This window comes from Mus caroli, chromosome 7 (assembly GCF_900094665.2).
Source record: "Mus caroli chromosome 7, CAROLI_EIJ_v1.1, whole genome shotgun sequence".
Lineage (NCBI taxonomy): Eukaryota > Metazoa > Chordata > Mammalia > Rodentia > Muridae > Mus > Mus caroli.
The window spans coordinates 109,083,910-109,089,821 of record NC_034576.1 but is presented as its reverse complement, the minus strand read 5'-3'; the positions used below and the strand labels follow the sequence as shown (position 1 = coordinate 109,089,821).

The 5,912-nt window shown below is 38.3% G+C and overlaps 1 pseudogene; it reads right to left on the bottom strand.

The window, feature by feature from the left end:
* Positions 1–534: 534 nt before the first annotated feature.
* LOC110298948 lies at positions 535–1,483 on the bottom strand (annotated as a pseudogene).
* Between the last annotated feature and the right edge of the window lie 4,429 nt (positions 1,484–5,912).

The following is a 5,912-nucleotide window of genomic DNA, read 5'->3' as shown; positions in this document are numbered from 1 at the left end:
ATTTAAGGTCTTTTGTTAAATCAAAGAAATATCTATGAATGCAGATGCTTTGGAAGAGAGAAAGAATGAACACAATGCAAACTTCTTAAGCAAAATAGTCACTGTAATATTACATTTTTGGCCAAGAGTAGCTAGTTTAGCATTTAAGCAAATCTTAAGAATATTTTCCAATTAATATGAAAGCTATCTGCTTGAAACTGTGTTTTCTGGTTATTGGTCCAATGATGACTTAAAATCTAGGGATCATGATCAGGTGGTAAGGTAAGGCCAATTTGAAAGTCTAACACAAGCACTATATTTGAAAATGATGTATAACTTTTAAAGCCATAGAAAATAATTTTAAACAGGGTGGACTTGATTTTATAAAATACCTCATAATATCCAAAGAGTACTTTAAAAATTTGTTGTATTTCATAGCTATCTGTCAAAAGACCACACTTTACCTCTCTTGGTTTTGCCAGTAGCATTTCATTCATAGTAGAAATTTTTTATTTTTTGGAGAACCAAAGGTTGAAAGACAGCTATTAGAACTTTCTAGAATGTAGACTGTACTGACAACTTTTTCCTGAGGACTCTCCTCAAAGCTCCAGTGACCTTCTTATTCCTTAAGCTGTAGATGAGGGGATTCAAAGCTGGAGTGAAAATTGTATAAAAAACTGAGCTGATATTGTCTTGTTTGGGGCTGTGGAAAGGACTAGGCAGGACATACATGATGATAGCATCCCCCATACCACATCCCAACAACAGTCAGACGGGAAGAGCAGGTGACAAGGACTTTCTTCCTGCCCTCATTAGAGGGCATGTGGAGCACAGTGAAAAGAATTAGTGAGTAGGAGGCCAGGATCGCAACAAGAGCTGGAAAGAGCAAGGTCACACCCATCAGATAAACCATGAGTTCATATGTGGAGGTGTCTGCACAGGCCAGCTTTAGCAAGGGAGGAATATCACAGAAGAGATGTCTGATCTGTCTGGACTTGTAGAAAGGATATTCCATGGTATACATGCTATATCCTAGAGCACTGAGAGATGCAAGACTCCATGAAGTGCCTATCATGAGACAGCAGACTTTCTGACTCATTAGAATTGTGTAGTTCAGAGGATGACAAATGGCCACATACATGTCATAGGCCATAAATGACAGAGGGAGGTCCTCTGCAGTACCAAGTGTCAAAGCCAGGAACATCTGAAGGGCACATCCCCCAAATGAGATAGTGTTGTCTTTGAGAAGAAAATCTAGTATGGCCTTTGGAGTGATGACTGATGTGAGGAGTAGGTCCATGAGAGAGAGCTGCCAGAGCAGAAGGTACATGGGCACGTGGAGCCGGACATCCATGTTGATGACCAGCAGCAGCAGTCCATTGCTTGTCAAAGCTAAAAAGTACAGGGTTGTGATAGTAGCACAGAGCAGTTCTGGAAAGCCACTGTCATCCAAAATACCCATCAAGATGAAGCCACTTCTCAAGGTGGAGTTACAGACTTCCATTCTGTGTGATCTTTATTTGCCTTTTAAACAAATGGTTAGTGAAATTTTGTTAATATGAACACAGTTTGCTAATTGTCATATCCAATAACACTTTGTGCTACCCTGGATGACTCTAACAACATGGGATTTTTCCAAAAAGTTTTACTTCTTGATTTACAGCCCCTCTCACTCTCTGTCTGCCTGTCTGTCCCCCTGTCTCTCTGCCCTCATCTTTATATCTTCCTTTTTGCATCATTACAAAGATCCATCTATGTGCAGCAAATAGGTAATATAAACATTAAGAAGTCACCTCACAGCCAGGCAGTGATGGCACATGCCTTTAATCCCAGCAGTTGGGAGGCAGAGGCAGAGGCAGGTGGATTTCTGAGTTTGAGGCCAGCCTGGTCTACAGAGTAAGTCCCAAGACAGTCAGGGCTACACAGAGAAACCCTGTCTCAAAAAAAAAAAAAAAAAAAGTCACCTCACAATGTCCTACCCAGAATACTAATCCTACATCTTTCCAGAAAGTTTAAGGTCTTTCTTAAGATCAAAGAAATATCCTAACATGTGTCAGTTTAGTATAATGTTTAAAAATGGTTTTAAATATTTTAGTTAGTTGCTGAATAGAAATTCTTTGAATATGAAACTCTAAAATTATTTCAAGAAATACTGTTATGAATTTTTTTACATTTCAATTTAGAAGCTTCTATGTTTTTAATTATGTATATGGGGCTTGAGGAATGATCATCTATTTATAACTGGGCTTCTACATATCATTCAGCATGACTTATGTCCTTTAGCATTCATTAGATTCCCTCCCTGTGGGCCATTAGTAACTTAAAAGTTAATTGGTTTGAAAATATTAAACAAATATCTTTTTGCATTGGATGGCTTTTCGGGAAGTTTCATCATTATCCAAAATCAGCAACATTTACAAAATCTAAACGCCTATGTTAAGATTTTTCCAAGAGAGAAAGCACCCTGGTCTAGATTATAACACAGAATCTCTATCAATTCTAGCTGAGTCAGTCTTTCATGTTTTAGGATTAAATGATACTTTTTTTTTTTTAGTAAATTTTGTTCTTTCAACAATTTCATACATGTCCATGATTTATTAGACTCACCATCTCTACTCCTCAGGCTCTCAAAGCCTTTTATCCTTGCTAATATTAAAAAAATAAATAAATAAAAATAGAGAAAATGGGAAAGGAGACCAAGAAATCTGGTTCCGTAACTTCTGATGTTAGCAGTTGCATTTAACTCTATTTTGTGTATTGGCTCAATGTATCTATTAATAGAGAGACATATCCTTACTTCAGGTTCTAAAAAACCTAGCTGCCTGACCAACTCAGCTTACTTTGGACTGCTTAACAACTGAAGATGCCTCACTACAGTTGAGGTAAGATGTAGTGTCCTTGACAGCAGTTTTTTTTTTTTTTTAAAGTTGCTTCAGTGTGTCAGGGGTCTAGGTAATATCAGCTGTCAGGACTGTTATATTCCTTCCTCTCATCTGCAAGTGTGCTCTGAGAGGGAAGTGATTGCATCCAGGCAGCTTATGTGTTTTCAACTCGTTTCCTATAAAGTAAGATGATGGTTTTCCCATTTTCAGATATGAAAGGAAGTAGTAGAAAATGCTTCCCCTTTGCTTGTGATATAAAGGGGGCCCCACTAGCTTTTTGTCATTTTCCAGGCAGCTCTTTGGTCCGAATATTCAGTTTTCTTTACCACTGCTTCCAAATAGAGGGAGAGGTAAAAGATGCATGGAATAAATACAAATTAGAACAGCTGTCCAAGCCCTGTGCTGACTTACTTGAATGTCCGTGGAATCAGTAGGAACCCAGGACCTTCTCTAGGAACAGGCTACTTTGTCTTCTGATCTCATGACTTCTCTCCTTTTCTTTGTGTATAGCTTCACAGGACTTATTTCCAGTTTAGAGATGCTGGTCTAAGAAATAACAAATTAGGGTATCCTCTTGGGTTTTTCTTGGCTTATTTTTCCTGATGTCTTCTGCCACTTAATGAGATTTAAGACCATAGGTTAATTCATTTCTGAAATATAGGATCCAACTCCCTTAGGCTCAAAAGTGCTGAGATTATAGGAATTTACTACCTGTTTTCCCCAGAAATATTTGAAATNCATTTTAAATTTTTTAAAAAGCCATTTTTTTTCAGTTTTGACATTTTTCATTCTCTTCGCACAACTCTTTCCAATTCTTTTCTTCCCCACTACCCACCAAATTTCATGATTCATTTTCTTGCTCTCTCCAAATCACTTCTGCAAAACAAAACAGTAACAAACCAAAAACACAAATCAAAACAAACAGTAACACAGAAAATAAAAAAAACATTGAATATGGAAAAATCTCATTCCCAACTAGAAGCTTCACCCCTACTGACTAGTGTCCATGTTACTGGNAAGTACTATGAGTTGGTCATCACCAATGACACCATATTACCATCTGTGAAACCTGTGACATACATATTTGGTGGTAAAAATGTTATGGGAGAAACCAATTGTCTTTATAAAAATTGGATTTAAGGTGCNTTCTATGAGAAAGAAGCCATACCTGACACTGCTAATGTGTCCAAAATCTCCTGCTGTTATTTAGTGACCCCATTTTTTGAATATTTAACTAAACAGTCCTGCAAAGATCTTTCTAATATGGTCAGATTCTGACCCAAGGAAGAGAATAAGTATGCCAACCTTTGTGGAGANTTNCTTTCTTTATTTCTGTTCCTCTATAATCAGACTTTTCTAAATCTATATGGCTGTTATATGTGAAGTATATAGATATGCTATCTGCCTTTCCTTGACTCTGTTGATCCAGTACAGCTTTTCTGTGTGATTATCTTATTTCTACAGCTGTCTACCATCAGTGATGGTTGAAGAAAGACATATCAGCTTTCCAAATATTAAGTAGGAAATTAAATGAGATCCACACAAATTTAGAAGTTTAATATTTACTAAGATAGTTCATTTTCTTCTGTTTACATCAGTTATCCATAATATAAATATATTTAGATACCAATAGTCTATCAATAGCAGTAATAAAAGAAGAAAGGGATGTGTGTCAAAGTGTTTAGGAAATAAAACTCTATACCTAGATCTTCTGTGCACAGAAGTGTGGGGCAACAGGCTATGCACAAACAGCCTGGAAACCAGGCTTGGTTACTTTGATCATTCGAGGCTAGATCTTGAACCCGGTAGTGATAATTCACTTAGGAGTTCTCTCATGTCTTCTGGAACCTGGCTCTTGTTATTGCCCCCACAACTCCCACAGGAGAGGCATGGCTATCAGCCATTTAGGAATAACACCAAGCCTTCCCACATGCAAATAAGGTTTCCCCAAAACTCTCAGTCCAAGCCAGTGAGAGGTGCCTGCTGTCAAACCCTAACTTACCCCCAAAACTGTATATAAAGCCATTCAGTGAATTAAAGGTATGTGAGAACTATTCCTTTGTCTGAGCCTTTTGTTCCAAGAGCTGTATGTAACACTTGGGAAGAGAACTTCTCTACCAAGGAGCCACCTGGGGTCCCACCACATCACTCACTAGATAGTGGCAGAGACTTCATCTCCCTGCCAGCATCCACTTCCCCTCATTGGAGCCTTCCCACCCGGCCTGGACAGAGATCTCCATGGAAGAACTCTAGTACCCAGGCCTACACAGAAGAACTGTCATCAATTAACAAAACAAACTGAAACATGCAGAGCTGATCTCCAATGACTCCTAAAAATACTTTCAGATGAAGAAAAGCAATTTCTAGATGATGTAATATACAGGGAATAATGGTGAACTCAGAATCATATTCAGTAACTAAGTGGGCAGAACTAATTCTAAAAATTCAAAAAATTTTCTATTTTAAATATATAAAATTTACAAAAATGATAACACCAGATATGAGTTCCATTAGTATTCTTTATTTTTAATTTTTTAAAATTTTTATTTATTCACTTTACATCTTACTCATTGCCCCTCTTCTGCCACCAGTCACCCACAATCCTTCCCCCCATCACTTCTACCCTTCTCTTCTGTGGGACTAGGCACTTCTTCTCCCACAGAGGCCAGAAAAAAACAGCCCAGTTAGAAGAACATACCCCATATACAGGCAATGGATTTTGATATAGACCCCACTCTAGTTGTTCAGGATCCATATGAAGACCAAGCTTGTACATCTGCTACAAATATGTGGTTGTGGCACTAGGTCCAGCCAATGCATTCTTTTTTGTTGGTGGTTCAGTCTCTGAGAGCCCCAAGGTCCAGGTTAGTTGACCTGGTCTTCCTGTAGAGTCTCATTTCCTTTGGGGTCTGCAATCCTGATCCCAATACTTCCAAAAGCCTTTCCAAGTTCCATCCACTGTTTGACTGTGGGTCTCTGCATCTGTCTCAGACAGCTGCTCCAAGGAGGCTCTCAGAGGGCAGCCATGCTAGTGTTCTGTCTGCAAGCATA